This window comes from Anastrepha obliqua, chromosome 1, assembly GCF_027943255.1.
Source record: "Anastrepha obliqua isolate idAnaObli1 chromosome 1, idAnaObli1_1.0, whole genome shotgun sequence".
Classification (NCBI taxonomy): domain Eukaryota; kingdom Metazoa; phylum Arthropoda; class Insecta; order Diptera; family Tephritidae; genus Anastrepha; species Anastrepha obliqua.
Window position 1 is genome coordinate 25,808,414 of NC_072892.1, and position 21,698 is coordinate 25,830,111.

Genomic DNA, 21,698 nt, shown 5'->3' on the forward strand with positions numbered 1-21,698 from the left:
TTAACATGAGTATGCAACACGATCTACAGAATGCCGAGGTGTGACCAACATCAGACCGGTAACCGGTTCTCAGCGATTTTGAAGGAATCAGCTGATTTACTTACGTCATGGGCGTTGTGACGGCGGTTTGTTTACGAAAAAACTGAGTTTTTGTCGGTGATATGTGAAAAAATTTAACACAGTCTACACTCAAGTTACTTCGTTGCCGTATGAGCAATGACTTTATGGACGTGTGTGTAAATACGTGTGAAATGAGCGGTTAGAATCCTGCTGCCGAGTCCCCGTCGACGTGGCAGCAGAAGTTACTCTCACAATGGCTAAACCGGGCAACTTATCATCCTGAAGTGTGTAATTCTCAACAGTCTTTTTGTTAAATGTGCATGGGATACGCTTGCAAACTCAGTCCATGCTCGAAAATTAGGGTTGGCTTCCCTATGTATCTATGCTTTACAACTACATCGATACCATATTCAAATTGCATATCGTTGGTTTTTTAATGCTTTCAGCTAATCTGCTTTCCTGTATTAAGAGCCATAAAGCTCAAAAGAAGAGTAATGTATGAGAAACTCACTCGTTCACTTAAATGATTTTCAGATCCGCCCACGATTTTTATCTGGTTAATCGGTTCCGCTTCAAAATCGAAAATACAAAATCAAGATATATGGCTTCAAGCTAACATAGTGATCGAAAAATATGGTATTATAGAAATTAAAAAATTTTCAAATCATAAATTGCCACAGGTAGAGCTTTTATTTACAATGTGAGTAGCTTGAAAATGTCTTAATATTATTTAAAAAAAAGGGAAGATGCCTAGGCCAAGCTTTCACTCCGATTTCGGTATGATTTGCCCCACAGAGGGCGCTACCATTTGGAACTACAGATGACTCAATTATGCGAGTACTTTTTATGGCAGAAAAACACTTGGAGGCTGTTGTTAAAGGCTGTCAAGGAGTGACAGTGAGTGAATTATAGAATTTGTTTTTTGGTATTTTGTATGCGTTACGGGAGCGGATCCAGGGGCATTAAGGGGCTAAGGATAGAGATCAATAGATTAATGCTTTTGCTTACGATCAGAAGTAAAACCAAAAGCTTTCGCAAGTTTAAAATCATAAACTTTCAGATCAACGTACGAATATGAGTTAAAAATTGAAGTTGGGAATATTTACTGAAAATTTTATACGAATTCTGAGTCTTCTCGTGTCCAATTCGCATTTATGTTGTTTTAAGTTAGTTAAAATTGTCACAACAGATTCGGTGATATTCTTAAAGGAAAACTATCAAATTTATCAAGAGGATGCTTTACGTGAGCTTCGCAAGATCTCGAGATAAATACATATTATATGTATATATGGGGCAGCCGTCGTAGCCGAATGGGTTGGTGCGCGACTACCATTCGGAATTTAAAGAGAGAACGTCGGTTCGAATCTCGGTGAAAACACCAAATTAAAAAAAAAAAACATTTTTCTAATAGCGGTCGCCCCTCGGCAGGCAATGGCAAACCTCCGAGTGTATTTCTGCCATGAAAAAGCTCCTCATAAAAATATCTGCCGTTCGGTGTCGGCTTGAAACTGTAGGTCCCTCCATTTGTGGAACAACATCAAGGCGCACACCACAAATACGCCAATTATATATATATATGTATGTATGTATATATAAATAGTTCTGAAAAGTCTATCTAAAATTTCAGTATTAAGCCTATACTCTTAGTGATAAAGTAGATTCCATACGAAAACTGAAACTTATTAAAAAAGAGAACGGAAAAGCAATGCTCACTAGAATATTAGTGAGCTACACTAGCGAACACTACTAGGTTGTTCAATACGTTTTGCGTTTCGATAAGAAAAACACAATTTAACATTTGAACAACAATATACTTCTGAAAACGAGATTCCAATTTATAAATCCCATCGAAGTGAGAATCTGAAAGGACTGCAAAATACGCTTCCCCAGTTGTTATGACCTCATCATTTGATGAAAAACGCTTTCCAAGCAAGAAGTTTTTTGGTCTGGAATCATCTGGAATTCGCTATGGGCCATATTAGATGAATACGCTGGATGCTCCAACAATTCGAATTTCAAGTCATGGATTTTATTCATTGTCAAAATGCTTTTGTGACAAGTTGCATTGTCCTGATGAAAAATATTTTTTCTTTTGCAAACTGGGTATTTTTTCACGAATTTTTCCACCTTCAATTTGTCTAAATGGTTACAATAATATTCAAAATTTTTTGGTTTAACCAGTTTGCAAGTTTTCCGCAAACGAAATTGCTTGCGCATCCCAAAAAACTGATGCTAACAACTTCTTGACCGATTGCCGATTTCAGGGCATGAACTCGTTTCGGACACCAAGAACCAGGTTCACACCACTCCTTAGCCTCTTGTTTTGATTTATGATCATGGGGACAGACCTAATTTTCATCCACAGTGATGAATCGACTAAATGTTGCTGAGAAAGTCGCATTCGAATTGGTTTTTGTTCCATTGTTGGCGAGTGTGGCACCCAATGAGCACACAGCATTCTGAAGCATAATACTGCAGTCAAAATATTGTTTATATTGCTCAAAGAGTCAGTCACTCGACGATTTTCCAATGCGATATCCCGTATTTTTTTCTACGATTTCTGGTGTCGTTGCTGTTTTTAGACGTCCTTTACGTGGATCGTCTTCAATTCTTGTACGACCACCTTTAAGTCCAGCAACCCATCTTTCTACTATGCTAATTGATGGCGAAAAGCCCTGATACACTTTCAACATTCGTTCACAAATTTCTTTTGTTTTTAAACCTTACAAAAATAAAAATTCAATCACTGTGCGTTACTTGATTTTTTCCATTGTAGAAAATACTGTGACACGTCGGTACCAAATGGCTTTCAAACAAAGAATGAATTGACAGATTGAAATGACACTTCACATGCGTTCAAATAAACAAAACAACAACAACAAAAAATTGAGACTTTTCTTGCCTTTAAGAGGATCACGTAAATAAATATATGGATTTTATGATACAAATTTTCAAAACTAAGCTTTGATATTTTGTACATTCGATTGGTATTACTGTAACGCATATTGATTTTCCAATTATGTAGTTGCTTTAAAGGCATAAGTGAAAAAAGTTAATTTAAAATTATTGTAAAGTCTTTTAAAATGATTTCAATACCCTAGCTGCAGAGCTACTAAAATATAATTTCTTAGCTGGGGGCCAATTAGACAAATACTTTCGCAACAGGAGTAGATACGATGATAATATTAACAGTAAATATTACAGATTCTCCATTTAAAATAATCTTTACACTACGAGGTACAGCAGCTGCAGAATAGAATTCACGAAAATATTATATATTTCATATCAATCGCTCTTTGCTAACAAGATCAGAATACTCCTCAGTGAAACTTTCGAAGGATATTTATTGTATGTGTTACATATTTACGCGTCATTTCATTCACTATTAATAGACACAATTGTAAACAACACTATTTCAGTTACTGATCAATGGCACCCGGCAATTACAAAAACACTTAAAATGTAGAAATGCTATAAGTTGCTTGCGCTGATAGGGTCATTGCAAAGAGAAATTTCTGAGCCCAACAAGCGAGCCCAATAATGAATGAATAGCATTTTTGTGGTTCCAAAAAAAAAAAACAAAAACCAAACAAATAAAAAATATTTCATAAAATACAACACAAAAAGTGACAGCAACTAGAAAATCGAAAAGCGGCAATTCTACAAATTGATAGTTTTATGAATAGCTAATCAAATTTGCGCTCAGTGAGAGTATGAGTAATGTGCGAGCTTAACATACATACATACATAGATATATACATATGTACATGAATACGTGTGAGAGAGCATAGACCGATCGTACGGAGCAAAAGATCATTTGTGAATCAGTTTATGGCGGTGGAATGAGTAAGAAATCGGTGAAATGGTGAAAGAAAGCGTTTGGCAGAGCGATAGAGAGTAGCAAAAAACAGAACGCATTTATTTGATTGATTTTCCGTTTTCTATTCACACTTCTTTCACCCCTTTTTTTATCTTTTCTCACTTAGTAATAGGCAGGATATTTGGTACTTGGATTTTTTTTTTAATTTAGAGGATTGTTGTTTTTGTTTTCAGTTGGTAATATTGGCTTTAATGAAGAAATTTAATTCATATGTTTTATTTAGTTGATAGGAATTTTCACTGAATTGTATGTCGGTTTGACTTATTTGAGTGTTGAGTGTGCGCGTATGTAAGTGCGCATGTATGTTTATGCTCTCCACTACGGCAGCAACGATAATTAAAGTGCGGTGACAGAGTGGGCGATTGTAAACGATTTGTTTTTAAAAGGAATTCAAAGATGCCAGCGCCGCAAAACAGGAAATTACGAAATGACAAGTAAAAAAGTTTCGAGATGTTCTTGTGGTCGACGTACTAATAATATATTAATATATTTAAATGAAACCTGGTCTAAGGTAGGTGGTTGTTGGAAATGAACAAAATCGGTCAATAGTCACGCCCACCTCCCATATAACGGTAATTAACAAAAAAAAAAATATATATATATATATATGTATATATGTATATATGTATATATATATGTATATAAAAAAAGAAACACAAAACGTGATGACAAATGGCGAGCCCAAAAAAGAAATACAACGTATAACACTTTTGAAAACTTAAGAAATGTCACTGCTTACACAAATTTTTATTATTAAATGTTAATTTTGTTCGGCGTATTTTATAGGAAATTCTTTTAAGTCATATTTTTTGTCATAAAATATTAAAAAAAAAATTAAGTTTTTGCTGTTTCAGTGCGTTTTTTTGAGTTTTTTTTTAATGTGTTTTATTATTGTTTCTTTTTCAGAGTCCGCACTATATACTTTATGAAAAGATTTCGAGCATTATGCGAAGTTTTGGAATATTGAAAACCTACAAAGTTGCTTCATAAATTCATACAGCGTGAAGTATTTTAGATTTTTGTATTGCGTTCTTACCCGATTTTCTAAAAAGGGACGGTTATTAAGGCGTAGATTTCATAAGAATTATATACAACTACCTAACCCTGAGAAGTTCCCAGAATTTTTCTAAATTCCCACAGTTTTTAAATATGTTTGTGTTTCAGTGCTTCTCACACATTTTCAAGATCAGTTATTTGTTGGATACACCGAATTTTTGATTTTTATAGTATTTTATGCTTTACATTTTAACTTCAGTATTTTCAATGTTTTTTTTTTTCATTTAAGAAAAATGTTATTTTTATGTACTACGTAGGAGTGTGTTTTAGTATATGAAGTATTTATGCTTATCAAAAATGCAATTTACGATTTAAAAAAAAAAAATTTAAATTATTGAAATAAGCAAGAAAGAAAAAACAAAAACAATTTAAGCGAGCTAATTTTCAAATGGTCGGGAACTTTTTACTGTTAAACAAAAAGAAAAAAAATACAGAAAACATAAAAAAATAAACAAAAAAAGATTAAAAAAATAAACAAAAGAAAAAAAACAAAATAAAAAACAAACAAAAAACAAAATAAAAAACAAACAAAAAACAAAATTAAAAACAAAAAAAAAAAAATAAAAAATAAAAACAAAAAAAAAATAAATAAAAACAAAAAAATAAAAAAAAAAAACTGTTTTTTTATAAACAACTGGAAAACCATCAGATTAAAACCGAATTATGCCCATAATTTTGATTCTGTACATTCAGCATTTGAGAAATTTTTAGAATTGTAGGAAAAAATTGAAATGTACTTCTTGATCAATTCGAAAATCAAGCACAAGAATTAAAAAAATTCTATAAATTTTTGCAGGTACGACAATTCAATTAACATTATTTTAACACCTCTGCTCAATTGTGCCCCACGGTATTATCATATAATTTTGCGCACATAAAGATTGTATGCAACGTCGTACAGGAATCGGGATAGACATGCATATCTAAATGCTCAGAATGATGAGAGAAGTCGATTTACCGAAGGCGGTAACTCGAGCAAAAATTAATATATTTAAATGAAACCTGGTCTAAGGTAGGTGGTTGTTGGAAATGAACAAAATCGGTCAATAGTCACGCCCACCTCCCATATAACGGTAATTAACAAAAAAAATAAAAATAAAAAAAATAAAAAAAAAATTAATTGTAAAAATATACAAAAGAAACAAAAAACGTGATGACAAATGGCGAGCCCAAAAAAGAAATACAACGTATAACACTTTTGAAAACTTAAAAAATGTCACTGCTTACACAAATTTTTATTATTAAATGCTAATTTTGTTCGGCGTATTTTATAGGAAATTCTTTTAAGTCATATTTTTTGTCATAAAATATTAAAAAAAAAAATTGAAGTTTTTGCTGTCTCAGTGCGTTTGTTTGAGTTTTTTTTTTAATGTGTTTTATTATTGTTTCTTTTTCAGAGTCCGCACTATATACTTTATGAAAAGATTTCGAGCATTATGCGAAGTTTTGGAATATTGAAAACCTACAAAGTTGCCTCATAAATTCATACAGCGTGAAGTATTTTAGATTTTTGTATTGCGTTCTTACCCGATTTTCTAAAAAGGGGCGGTTATTAGGGCGTAGATTTCATAAGAATTATATACAACTATCTAAATTCCCACAGTTTCAGTGCTTCTCACACATTTTCAAGATCAGTTATTTGTTGGATACACCGAATTTTTGATTTTTATAATTAGTATTTTATTCTTTACATCTTAACTTCAGTATTTTCAATGTTTTTTTTTTTTTCATTTAAGAAAAATGTTATTTTCTTTTTTTTCCTTTAATAAGTACGTGTTAAACATTTTTTCAACTTTACCTTCACGTTGAGAAATCACGATCACGATTTTGTTAAATTTCACACTTTTTGGAGCAATTTTCTTGCTGCATCACTAAAAATTCCTTCAGTAATCAATACAATTTTTTAGAATATCTTCTTATGACATGTACTTTTTTTGAATACAATTTGTTTATACACTTAAATTTTTTTTACAAAATTAGAATCCACTATATTTTTCATCTATGTACATACATATGTAGACCGATGTTACGCACATATTTTTTCACTTAAGTCTCTTCTTTCTTTTTGTTGAACTTTTCGCCTGAAATTCCTTTATCAGCACAAATAGCAAATTTTTATTTTCATTCAACACTGTCTGTAATTGTTGTTGTTTCTAAAGCTCTATATAGCAGTAGGCACTTTGTTTTTGTAATAACTTATATACAAATTGAGTCTCAATAACTAATGAGGAGAAACACGTCCTTACACGCGCAGCCATCAAACGTGAATGCCTGTTGAACGCGCCTCTCCTGCGCTGCTTACCACCACCATGAACCACTGTCTGCCAATGGTACCACTGCCAATCACAGGCAACAACACCAACAAATGGTAACTCAGCACACAAAGCGACGCTCGGCGACGTCCCGTTTGACGACGTGGACACGAACGAAGGGGAATTACCGAAGCTTCATGAAACGAGACAAGGCGAGGCGAGTACATCGATCATTCGTATTCGTAGATACATATATATTTACATGTATACATATATTTTCATATCGGTGTGTTTGTGTGTGCACAGCGACGTCCTACAGGCGAAGGAGGCGCAAAAGAGTAGAAAAAAACTTGAATATTTCCAACCACCACCCCCCTTTTTGATTTACTAATTTTATTGTATTTGGTACACGACTGGGACTCGTCCAATTCATATTTGCTTGTCGATCGTTCGTTTGAGTTACTCATACGCGCAGGCTACAAAAGTGCTTGGTGATTCGATATATTTGGTTCATATGTACTATACGTATGTTTTGTGAGTGTCTGTTTGTTTGTGTATACCACCCTTGTGGACAAGTGAAGTGGTGAGGGGGATGTGTCGGCGGACGACTTTTTAACTTCGCCTCCTTTTTACGCCACTGAGATGTGTGTTTATGCATGAGTATAACAACTTAAAAAAGCAATGGTAGTGCCCCTCACGGCACAGAGATTTATCGAAGAGGGTAAATTCCGTTGCCGTTGCTCTGTTACAATTAGCAGCGCTGCTTTCGCCTGTTGCTTTTCAGTTCGTATAAAAGGGCGACCCCTTGATTTGCGTTTGTGTATAAATGTGTGCTTTTCCTATTTAACCAAGTGAGTATGTGGCTTTTGTGGAGGGGTTGACACGCAGGCACTTTAACGCGAACGATGAATAAAAAAATAAGTAAAATATTTGTATGTGAGCCTAAATAGGCGGAAGTCAATTTAAAGGATTGAGTGGAAAATATTCCCTTAATACTATAATTAGATGGTATAATACTTTATGAAATTAAATTTCTATAAAGAAATCGATTTACATAAGTAAAAAATTTACAGATTTTGAAAAATTTGAAGCCATTGGTTTAAAAAAATGTGTGTGTAGAACTAAATGCGACGACAAGCTTCTTGCTTAGCGATGATATTTTGATGCTTAACTGCTGGCTTTTAAACACTTACGTTGTTGCAGTGTTTGTGCTGTAAAAGTTGATATTTTTCCGATGGTTTTCCACTAATGCTATAACACTTCATTAATTCCATACAATTAGGTAGCTCCAAGTATTTACCCTTCAACGCACTTTAAATACTTTCTTTAACAAGCATATAAAATATTTTTCCCCCCCAACACACTTTTTTGAATATATCGCGCCGAGCTTGTTTTACGTTACTATATTGCACACAATTTTAAAAAATATAAATATAGTAGTTGTGGTTTTGATATATTTTTACACTTCTCTTCTCCCCTTAATCAAATAACACACGCGCGTACACTGGATAACCAACAACACCACTATAACACACGGCGACTAAATTCATACTGCTTGGCGAGCCTGGCGAACAAGCGTAACGAAGCAGCAGTGACGATGGCAGTGGCAGCCATCAGCCAGCACCAGCGCTAGCAGCAGCAGCCGCAGCAGCAACACAGCAACGGATGATGAACGAATTGTTGCGAAGCGGATTGTGGTGAAAGAGGCAACGACGAGTAGCACTGGCAGCAACAGCGCGCGATCCTCAGTCCTCTCAAAAAAGGGAAATTAATGCACACCACAACCACATATGAGCAGCAAGCACTCAAGGTACTTAAGCAGCGAGCCACGAATGCACACACATACATAAGTGTGAATACGCGAATGTGTGTCGAAGTCAAAAAGTCACTTCTGCTGACTTGACTACCAATACAAAATTGCATGTTGCCTTTTGTTATTCTCCTTCGCAGCAGCAGCAGCAGCAACAACAGTCACAACAATCAATCCTACGCATTTCGCCTTTACGCGGCCGCGTTTTCTTGCTACCCTATCTAACCAACGTGTTAGTTTATCGAAAGCCAGCAAAGTATTGCATGCCGTAGCATAGAAATCCTACAAAGCTAGCAACAACAACACATATTCATACAAATAATAGCAAAGCAGAACCGTCGACTTCGACAACAAACACAACGTAGTGTGCGCTGCTCAGCTCGACTCAGCAATCTCCTTTTCCTGCTGCGCTAAGTGCGACGAGTGTGCAAGAAGGATAGATAGCATGAGCGCGAGAGCTGAAGCGTGGCGGTATTCACTACGCTCTCACAACTGGTATATGTATGCATTGAAGATTGGAAAGGAAAATACAATACGTATAGAAAAAATGATTTTTCCAACTCGCAGTAAGTAGCCTGTGAGCCATCACAAAAGTAGGGTGGCATATCTAGGCTTTTATAAGACAAAAAGCAATCATTCTTTTTAGTTTATGTGGTACATTACGACTCCGCTCTGCGACAATGAGTATAACTTTATGTCATCACTGCTTACGCACACCAACTCAACCACTCTCTTGTTCTCTCGTCATCTCTGTTTTACCCTATTACACCACACCCCGTTAGGTGTTCAACATCTCCTTAGCAATCTTTTAATAATGTTAATGCTGTTGTTTCCTTCATAACCCCATTCGCATGCACTTGCCGTTCCGCTTGAAAGCTCCTCAGCAAATATCAATTTAGTACACTCTGAACTCTCTCTCTCTCTCTCACACGCTCTTATGCCTCAGCTTTGGTATTTTGTAGACTTCCTCAGACTTGTCCGTTTATAATTCAATTAAATTCTTTTGAAGGTAAATGCATTTCAAGCTGACCTTTTCTTTTCTGTGTATGACCTTTTTTTATTGGTTTATTCCAAATTTTAACTCTTTCGTCACGCTCTGTTCTCTAATTGACTTGTGCATGAAATTTTGAATGAACTGAAAGCTTTTGAGCGTCAAGTCTCCAATTGGGATATGATCGTTTCTCCTGGCGAAGTGTTATTGAATTTGTGAATGTGTTCGCCCGTGTATATTTGAATATGTGCAGGTTCAGATTTGTGGTTTTGTTACAAACTTAAATGCGCTCTTTAATGTGATTTTTTACAGCCATTCTCATGCTTCTTTTTTCCAATATGGGGTTGCTTTCCATGAATTTGAGCGGGGTTACCATAATAATATGTATGTATGTATGTCTGTGCAATTTATTTGAATTAATAAGGGAAAGTCGATTATTTGATTCAATCTGTAATTTTTTTTATTTTTTATGACTTGTAAGTCAAATTGTGCTCATTTCCCAAATCCCAACTAAATTCAGGCTACATTAATTTATTTTTAAAGAGTTATAATAGTGAAAAAAAGAAAATATTTTCATTAAACTTTCACAAAATAAAAAAAAATTATAAGAATTTGTTTCCAATGAAAATCTGGGACAGAATTTATGAAGCCGATTTAGCCCAGTTCTGAATATTTCTCGCGTACATATTCAACCTTTCAATGTGGATTTTGATAATTACTAAAGAAACCAAACACCGATGAGATTTATTTGACGCGCCCTTCTTATCCATTTTGTCCAGAATTCGTATTGTGAAATACGATGCATGTAAACCACTTCTCTCAACACTTATTATTTCAAGATAAACCAGAGAGTAAGGCCAAGTTTATAGTCTAAGATACCAGGGGGAGATTCTACAAACCCGTTTAGAGAATTACGCTATCTTTCAGGTGAAACTGTTTTTTATACGAGTATGAATGCATGCATTCCTCTAACTTCACGCCGACAACGGCTGTTTTCCTCACACTAAGCAAATCAATCTCAACCTTCTCTTAAGTGAACAGCTCTCTTGGAGGGACAAAAGTTTACTTACGGTTCAATGTTCGCCCAGGAAAGATTTCACTGTAATTGGCACTTAAATCCTTTATTGGGTGTTTGGTTGAGCTCCTCCTCTTATTTTTAGTATGCGTACTCACGTTGTTGTTCCACAAATGTTCCTACAATTTTAGGCCGCCATTGAACTGCAGATGGTTTTCCATGAGGAGTTTTGTTATTGAAATATACTGGGAGTTTTATCATTCCCTGCTGAGGGGCGACCGCTATTAGAAGAATGTTTTCTATCATTTTGGTCCTTCGCGCTCAGAGCGGCTTTCGAACCCGGGCACTACTGAAGGGTAGGTAGGTATATAGGTGAAGTGGTTGAAGTACCAGTCTTACATTCTTCAAGTAGCAGTAAAACGCCGTTTTGATATCATGATTTTTAGACCTCTAACGGGCTGATTTCTACAGCCAATCAGAGCTGTTAATGTAATGGAGAAGTGGGATTTAGGTTGGAGCATTGCCCCAGGCTGTCGAAGAAAAGAGCACCTAGTGACCTTAACTATGCCTAGGTCATAGCTGCCAAACCTGGACATTTACAGAGAAAGTGCTCAATGGTCTTTTTCTCTGAAAGGTAGCTTCTGCAATGGGGATTAAATGAAAAACCTAGATTTCTACGTGTGTGTCGATCGTCCAATGGCCGGTAAGCAATGGCTGGAGTTTGGAAATTTAATGGCGTGGAGCCCCCAGAACTTTCTCCGCCCTGCGTCGATTGTACTGGGGTCAAAGGGCTTTCGAAATAGCACACGAAGAAATGGTCCTTCATCTGTTCTGCGCTTTTCTGAGAATTAAGTCGGTAAAAACGTACAAATCTATTTGGCTAGTGTGAAAAGCTCCCGATTTATTAGTATGATGTAGCCCATAGTAAAATGTCCATAGTTATTGGTTGAGCTCAACATCTGAATGTAGTTGCCTTCGTGACATCAATGTAAGACAGCACTGGAAGGCTTGACATCTAGAAGTAGCAAGACCATCATTAAGAGGAACTTCGCCTCAGTATTTTTTCTTAGCATAGAGGATACTTTAAGTATGCCTGCTCGGATGTTAGCTACTGCTCGGATGTTACTACAGCCGCAATAGATGTTTTATGCTCGCAGTAGGGAATAATGTGCACAAGAATACTAGAAAATTTAATTTCATTCATTATTTCTATATATTCTTACATCCCAATCGCTGATCTCTGAAGCCATACATTCAGATTACCTGTCAATACAAACTTAATCGCAGCCATCGCGGTTGCTCAGGTGCGTGCACAAGACGCTTACTGGCCAAAGCTATTGGCCATATATCTTTCTGCTCATTGGGCTGATCTGACACGTTGACCATAATTATGTTTTTCTAATAACTTCTCAGCGTTTCTAGCCTTTTTCAATTATATACACATACACACACACACACTCATGCATTTCAGATACAGTATATAGTATGTATCCAAGACCAAACGGACATCTACTAGATACTATTGTACCTGTGAGTTATTATAAGCTTTTATTTTTTCCCACTTGCCACTCGCATTCTGTGCCGTTTTCTATTGCCACTGCTTTTGCGGTTTGCTGCATACATTAGCGTGTTTTTCTAGCTTCCCCACTTCCTTTTCTAATGGCTTTATGTACATACACACGCACATGCATACATCTACAAACATACACATAAAGCTAATTAATTTTTTGTTGGCGCTGCTCTGGGCTCAAATGTGCTTGTGGCCGGTGAGAGGCGCGTATTGCTTGTTCTCCACGGTGGCGCTCTGTCTGATGTAGAGTTCTCACATAGGGGAGCAGCGGTTGCGTGCTTGCCTTGTGGGAGCGTGAGTGATTTTCGAATGCTCTTGTCTGGTGTAAAAGTTTCATTGTTGTTTTTGGGGCACGTGTAGTTGTGTTGTTATTGTGTATTTTGTTTTCGTTTTTTTATTGGTTTGCTCCAACTGTTGTTGAGGAAAAAATTCCTTTACACGTAGGCAGTGATCGCAGTACAGCGATCAAAAGGCGTATTTGAGCCAGAAAAAGCTTCGGCTGAAGGCAAAGTATAAGTAGGGTATGTACGTATGTATGTACAATAGGTAAAATTGACTGTTTATTAGTAAACGTACATATGTATGTATACAAGTATATATATACTATATATGTATATGCACGTATATGTATATGTATGCTCACATGTATGTATGTAGTTATGAATGTAGTCATAAGTATCTAATATCCGTCAGGTATACATGTGATTGTTATTTTGAAGGTATTTTCTCATTCGCTGTTGCTGTTGCCTTTACAATTTTATTATTTCATGTTTTCGGTTCTCCTTTTCCTTTTTCGCACCGGCATTAACCACAAGGTGTTCGTCACTATGCTGGCATCTATTCATCTATTTATCTATGGCTTTCATAGTGATTTGCCTCTCACTGCTGCCTTGTTCCGTGGGCTGTGAGGTGTTGCCTCATACAAGGCACTCAAGGCGTTCAAGGCAAACACACACACACACACACACATACACATTGTAATATGTAGATCGCTCGTCGCGGCGAATGGATGGCGAAACAATCAACCAACCAACCAAACAGTCATACCAACCCAGCAAGAGCCGAATCAGTCACTCAGTCACATTAGCTGGATCGAACATGGTTGAGGACGAAGAGGGCTTTTGACGTTACACCACTAGGCGTATTAGTTGTTTGGCCTACCGTACACGCGCACACACACTCACATACACGCATGTGGGCACACCATAGACATGACAAACTCATAATATAGTTACTTTCCTCCTCCATTCTCTAGCTGGTGATTAGAGGGTCGACAACGACAACGATAAATTCGGACGATCGCTTCGGTGCCTAGGAACATATACGTACTCTGCCTGATGGCTGGTGACTCTGTGACGACGGTGATGGCAGCAAAGCCAATGCTTTCATAGCTAGCAGAACTCAGTTCGATTGCCGCCTTCGTCGCTTCGCTTGCCACCGCATTCGTTTAGCTTTCGCTGCGCTCCCTCCGCTAGTTGTTGTTGCTGGTGCTGCGACTGATATTGATAAAAACAGGCATTCATGCATTTGTGTAGGTCTAACCGAAAGTCGAGAGGAAGTAATTGAGAAGGCGCAAGAGTCGAATGTGAAGTGAAAAACAGATCCGAAAGCATATCACGCAATAGGGCAAGGCAAACAGGCAAGCAGGCAATTCGGTAGAAATGTACATACGTATGTAGCACTAGCTAGATCGCTAGATCGGTGGATGTGCAGATGGGAAGGGAGGCGACAAATCAACCAACTAGCCAGCCAGCCAGCAAGCAGGCAGGCAGGCGAGATTGCACAGGCTAGGCAGGCGGCACGGAATTCACGATACGATTCAGTGACTACGCCGCGGAATCAACAAACGGAGAGCGCAATAGACACGCTCAAAGCAACGTAGTGATGGCAATACCACAGCAACACCACAACCAACACCATCACCAATTATAACAACTAACTATATGTGGTGGAATTCGCTACCCTGACAGCGTAGTCCGCGATAGCAGCAGCCGATACCAGCGCCCCAGCGGTTTTCCATATATGTAAGTGTAAGCGCTTAAATGGATACGAGTGTAGGCTATAGAAGGCTCAGCAGCCAATCCAACTATTACCGGTGTACTCAGCATTACATACAAACATACATTTATATGGTACATATTTTGTTTGGCGGGTATACATTTTCGTACGCGCCTTACTCTCTATTTAAGCGGTTGTCATGATCTGTTGCGTATGTGTGGGGGTGTGCGTGTGTGTGTGTTATGCGGTAATTAGAAAATAGCGCTACTTGTTCAGTTTTAAGGGTGAAGGGGGCGAAAGGAAATTCTGTAAATAAATTTATACCCCTACCCTTTTGCGCAAGGGTATTAAACTCTGTTCACATAACGGTTGTATGTAACAACATAAAGGAATTGAGATAGATTTATAAGTAGATAGAGACACATATGTATATACCAAAATGCTTAGAATAATTAGAGGATGTCTGTCCATCCGTGCAAACGCAAACTCGAGTAAAAATTTATATATTTCAATTAAACTTGGATCAAATGAAACTTCATCTTCCCACATTATCAAAAGAGAAAAAAAGTGATACCTCGGTTGTAAATGAGGCAAAGTTACTCAAATTTGGTACGAATAATGCACACAAAAACACAAATAAGACGCAAGTAAAATTTTGAAAAGTGGGCGATTCCACACCACCTTCTGGGTAAATGTGTGCATCTCGATAAAGGCTTCATAAAACACGCCCAAAGTTGCTACACGTACTGGATCCCACCTCATTTAGATCTGACAAAATGATTATTAAGATCAAATAAAAACCACGCCCACTCTTTATATGTGCAGCATAAATTTTCGACCCTACGTCTGATATTACAAGTTACGGCTCTCATTGTCTATGAGTGTTTCTTGGATTCCAAAACCTTACAGGCAATCCAAATAAAAAATATTACTCGTACTAAAATGTGCGTGGGTTTTAAAGTGCGGTCCGGAACGAATTTGTCCTTCCTTACTTGTTTTTTTTTCGTTTAAAGAGGGAAGTGTATGCAGGAAGTGACGTAATAGGGTGCTCTTACCGGGCTATGCATAGACAAACATATATAGGGTGGGACATTTAACGTTTGAAATTTGAAATGCTCATTGCACCACGTTACACACATTCTTTCCTATGAACCAAATATACTTTTTTGGAAAGGGGATAAAAAATAAAAATACACGTGTATCGGCGATTTTCATGTACACGTCACAATTTTTTTTTGTATTTTATAACTTTAAACGAGCAATTCTTGTATGCATATCTGTATAGCCACACGATCTCAGGATTAGCCTAACGGATTTGAATGAAATTGGGCACACAGATAGTGTATCACATTTCTAGACTTTTCACCTAGGTGTTTGCCACTGACAATGTTTCACAGGGTTGCCACCTGTTCGAAATTAAAAAAAAATTGCATGAGATATGCCGATGTGGGTATGAAAAGAAAGGTATTTCACTCCGCATTACAATAGAGATATAAAACCCCGAATTTTTTTTATTAATTTTATTATATTAAAATTAAAAATTGTTACATTAAAAATTTTAATGCTTTTAAAGAAACTTAGGCCTTTTATTTTTGCGTTTGTAAGCATTTGTGTCAGTATCGCGACAAATAGACCAACAGTATTCGCCAAGCATATGCGTAATGTCTTGTCCTTTAAAGCGCTTTTCAATAACCGCAATGTCCTGATGGAACCTTTCGCCATGTTCATCGCTACAAACTCCTAAATCACCAGGGAAACAATCTAAATTATTGTGAAGGAAATGGATCTTTATCGACATTAATATGCCCATTTCGCCATATACCGAAATCATTTCTGCAACAATATTTTTATAATTGTCAGCTCGTTTGTTGCCAAGAAAATGCTCAATAACGGCAACTGTGCCTTTCCATGCACGTTGTTCGATAGCATTCAATTTTGATGAAAATTCATAACTTGCAACTATTTTTTTATGCGGACCACTGAAAACACCTCAAATTATACACATCATTAAAAAAATTCCACTGCTTAAAGCATGATGCAAAGAGTTCGGCTGTTCTCTTTGACAAATTTCCTTCTCGTACAAGGTCATTGAAGTCGGCTTGCGTTACTAAATGCGGCACTGCAGTCCCAAGTTCACTGGGTGTTGGTACAAATTCCGATACTTCTGGTTCCCCGCATCTCGCATTCGATGCAAGAAATGTTGATAGCATTGTTGGTGCTACTGTTGGTTTTCCATCCCTTAATTCGGGAACATCATCGAAAATCTCCATTGAAACCGCTATACGTTCTTCTGGTGAGTACAGAACCGCTGGAATAACGGATTCTACATTAGCGTAGCGAATTTTGTTGCGGCGAAAGTATTGGTACCCTTTAGTTTGAGTAAAAGTTACGCAAAAGTAGCACAGATCACTGCAGTGCTCCGTACGTGGTAGCCAAATTGTTGGTACAGAGTACTTTATTGTTGACCTTCCATCAGTAAACTTGCATAAATTTCTATAGCAATAGTCGCACACGACTTCCGGAGTATACCACAAGTAAGGAACATAAGCAGTCTTGAATATTTTCTGAAACGAATTAACCACTGTTTTCGTAATATGTATTTTTAAAATTTTTACTTGGTGCGAATAAGCCACAAACGTAAAAAAATTTATTTCGAGTCGGGCACTGCATTTTTCCTAAGATGAAATATACCGAAAGACGTTTTCGCGCAACAGAACTTAAAACAATTGTCAAAGTATACGTCTCCTAGTAGCGGAACTGTCAGATGATCGGAACTGTAACAAACACACAAACGGCACAGAGTGTGTTGTATGAAACAATAAATTAAAGGTTAATAAGTTGTTTAAAAATTCGGAGTCCCTTCAAGTTATGCCGAAAATTTAAAAAAAAAATTCAAGAAAATCTGAGAATTGATGAAATTTTTTCTTTTAATTTTACATAATAAAAACATTTCCACGAGTCTGCCTGCAGAAATTCAGCGCGATTGGATCACGGAAAAAGGGTTAAAAATTGATCCAAAGTTTTTCATACAGGCGGACTACGAGCTCTATATTTTATACATAAAAAAAAATTCTGACGTGTACATGAAAATCGCCGATACACATGTATATTTATTTTTTCTCCCCTTTCCGAAAAAGTATATTTGGTTCATAGGACAGAAAAAAAGTTCGTTTTTGTAACGCAGGGTTGTTTTTATTGCGAAATGGGTCGTTGGGAAATATTAAAAATCTTGCAAAGTGGTGAACCGTCTTCCGAAACGGCAAGAAAATTAAATTTTAAATTCCGTAGGCGCTTCTTTTGCCTTCCAAGCAATTTGTGCATTAATTTGTGAAGCGTGTGCGTGAAATTGGACCTCTATTGGATACAACGACATTTTCTCGCGCACAGCTAAAAAAACCTCTGCTGTTAAGTGAAAAATTGGGTTCACAGGTCAGCTGGGGAAGTCAATTGAATAGTGTTCCATAATTAATCGCAAATATTGTACTTCCAATTAACCCTTTTGCATTATGCGACGGAATAATCCGCGAACAAAAACTCCCTCTTATCACCGAGAATTCTTTTTCATTATAACAAACAGTAAAGATCTTGCCAACGCAAGGTATTTTGAGTACATCGCGAATTTCAAGCGGTGGTACGAAAGGGTTAACAAAAAACCCACATTAGAAAAAAATTTCGATTCTTAGTTCAAGTTATTCCATGTTTCAAACGTTAGATGGCCCACCCTGTATAAACATGTTTATATGTATGTAACAACAAATCCACTGCTTTGGTTTGTAATTGAAGCAAGAGTAATTTATAGCAAGCAATATTGCATTAGCCGTTGCACAAACTCATTAAATTCATGAAATAGGTAGAAATAAGTCTAAAGCTTCTGGTTAGAATTATCGTACTTTACTCTTTAAATTCGATATTATTCCCGTAAAATTCCGAAAACATCCCTTCAGATAACTTTAGAGTCCCGTAAAGTGTCTGCAGAAAAACGCCTTGCTGATCAAGCGGTCGGCCGATATCTGGCAGACTTTCCAGTTTGTACGCAATCAGGCTGCACATTCGACTATTTTTTCGGTAGCGATTAAGTGGGTTTAGTGTACGCACCTCTATATGTTTATGAGATTTAAGAGAGGACGACTAAATAATCGGCCGATAAAGTCTGCGGTGGGCGGCGGCTCCTAAACGAATTTAAAAAGAAAATCTTAAATTTTAGAGGAGGACTTTGTTCTCTGTGATACTCGCTTGTGTGAAAAAGTTTTGACATACGAGGCACGCACATAAAATCACACAGCAGACGGTGCTATAAAAAGTACGCATGCACAAAGCTCCAGTCAGAATTACTACCTCTTCAGTCTCGTTATTTAATTGCTCACAAAGGTTAAATTCCGTTGGGAATGGAAACGGATTGGAAAACAATGCTGGGAAGAAAGCAACAAAAAATAGGCAGCCCTGAGTCAGTAACTCGATGTCAAAGCACTTCTTTTCCGAAAAAATTAGAAGTGACTTTTTTTAAATACTGGCAGTAGGTCTTGGTTTCAATCAGCACTGCGGATATACAAAATGATTTTTAATCACGGCTGTCTGTTAGCAACAAAAACAAATCTCGGAATACATTTTGCTACAAAAAAAAATCACATAAAAATCATCAATCATTCGGAAATTCCGCAATTGAAGTTAAAACTTTTCGAATCTTTTTTCCTTTTCCTTTGTTGAGAATACTTATACTCTCCATTGGACATACCGTCAAAAATCAATACTGGAGATTAGCGTGGTTTCAATCTAACCATAACCTGAGCTCAAAATTTAATTTCATATAATTATTCCGATTTATTCACTCTATGACGCGGTATGTCTTACCGACCAAAGGTATACTATTTTGCATAAAAGGAATATGGTCTCCATACCCGACTGGGTTTGTACGTTGTGGGCACGAAACACCAAAACGATAGAAAATATATTCTACGAATAGCGGTCGACGCTCGACAGGAAATGGCGAATCTCCGAGTGTATTTCTGCCACGAAAACCATCTGCATACATTTTGTTTAACATCATCCAGATGCACGACTCAATTTGAAGGAGAAGCTCAAACAAACACCCCAGAAAGGATGTTGGACAAGGGAAACTAATGGTACGGTATGCCAATGGCAGACTTAAAAACAGATATTGGAAATTTCATTAAACTCCTAAGGCGCTCTGAATGTAGGTGCCCGATAACGATACTTAGCTGTGAACAAATCGAAATAAAATCGACTTTCAAAGCAAAAAGCTGGGTATGTTAAAGCTGTTGTCACCGAGAAGCTCACAACAGTCAATGAAACCACCAGATTAATGGAAGCCATAGGAAGGACATAACATATATGGTATGATTTCTGAAAGTAAAACGATTATCGATCACAACTCCTAGAACAAGTCGGTGATTAAATATAGTAGAGATTTAGATAAAGATCTAAAATCGATAGATTTAAATATGACAGACATGAACCTATGCCATTAATAAAAGGAATAAATAAAATTGGACCTAGAATACCGCCACCTTGTGTGACACCCGAGGACGCTACAGAGGGAAACGATTTCAAATTTTTTATTTCAACAAAAAACAATCTTCTCGACAGATATGATTTTAGCCAAGAAAAAAAAATAGAGTGGTACCTGATACAATCGAGTTTACCTATGTTATAAAAATGCAAAAATGGGCTTGCGAGATATCTGTATAAATGCTGCGTATTTGCTACGGTGATTTCAGAAATTAACTAAGCATGTTTTTATTTCAGAGTTGAACCAATTTCAATTTGGGGAGAATGGGCGGATTCGTCTGTTGCGTAAACCTAGCAGTCAACAGTGTTGTTGTTGACTCAGCATCTACTCAGCCTATCTGAGAATTACAGATTGACGAAGTCGTCATAAATGAAGTTCTAATTGAAATGAAGTGGAACGTTATTTCCTACAGCCATAATCAAATACTCAACCGAGGTGTAAGGAGGGAATCTATCTCATATTCGTTGTTCTACCACAATAAATAATAAAATACAATACAAAAAATATATCCTTTGGGGTGAATAAGATCTGTAAGATGGGCATCGCGTCAACCCAGCGAGTGCTGGGTTAGTGCGCAAACGTGTAAAGTCGCGAGATACTTCTGGCCACGGTAGATCATGGGTTGAGACTAACAAAGTCGCAGCTCTCGAATTTGGTAGGTGTCCTTACCGGGCGTTGTCCGGTAGGTATCCATGAGGTCAAACTAGGGATCGCTTCAAATTCTTTCTGCAGAAGTTGAAGATGAAGTTAAATCATTTCAGCACCTTCTCCTCAGCTGCCCTGCTCTCGTCGGGCTAAAATTCAGACACCTGGGCTCTCACTTTTTTGCTATTCCAGTGGATATTGCAAGTTTAAACATTATATCCCTGGTGACTTTCATTAGCAGCTTGAAGTGGTTAACGCAATCTTAGCCGCCCATTCTGTAGTCGTCATCGTCAGGTTTTTCCTCGCCTGTTTTTCCTTCTGTATGACATCACAATGGATGAATTTGATGCTTTGCCTAAGCGGGCTCTTGCTTGGAAAGCCATTCAACCTATCCTAAGATCTGTAAGTAGTTAAGTTCCCTCTCTGAGAAAACAGCTACGCTCGACAAGTTTCTCATCGTCACGTAGTAGTTTTGATGATGACAAAAGTGTAAGGTTATTGTCTGAGGAAAATGTACAATATTTAGAACGAGTTATGGAGCGAGTACGGTTGTAAAAACAAAGGATTGATATGCTATGAGGACGACGCGAACGCAGTAAGTTCCAGTAAGTTCACTCTCGTACATATGGACACAAGAGTTTGAGCCTTGAAAGTTTTCAGCCTATAGTTGCTGGTGGTGATAGAGGAAAGGTAAGAACTTTAAGATATTAAGTCGAGGCAGACTTGACTCCTGACGTCTATTCAAATAGCATAGCATAAGTCATACAACTTTATTGTGATTACGAACAGCCTAAGCACCCCATAACTTTAAAAGGTCAAATGAGTTAGTTCAGAAGAACGTCGGCTCATCGTAAAAAAAATTATAAAATTTTTTTAAACTTCAATTGAGGCGCA

The 21,698-nt window shown here is 37.1% G+C and overlaps 1 protein-coding gene across 4 annotated transcripts in view; it reads right to left on the bottom strand.

The window, feature by feature from the left end:
* LOC129236473 (protein tramtrack, beta isoform) overlaps nucleotides 1-21,698 on the bottom strand; it is a 97,670-nt gene that overhangs the window by 28,886 nt on the left and 47,086 nt on the right. The window contains exon 1 of one of the 4 annotated variants that reach the window (XM_054870893.1): nucleotides 8,442-8,802. The exons of 1 other annotated variant lie outside the window; for it this stretch is intronic. The gene's annotated coding sequence lies outside the window, so the exon portion shown is untranslated. Of the gene's footprint in view, nucleotides 1-6,794; nucleotides 7,242-8,441; nucleotides 8,803-21,698 lie in introns of those variants that run through there. 2 more of the 4 variants (XM_054870895.1, XM_054870897.1) reach the window with 2 other exon arrangements.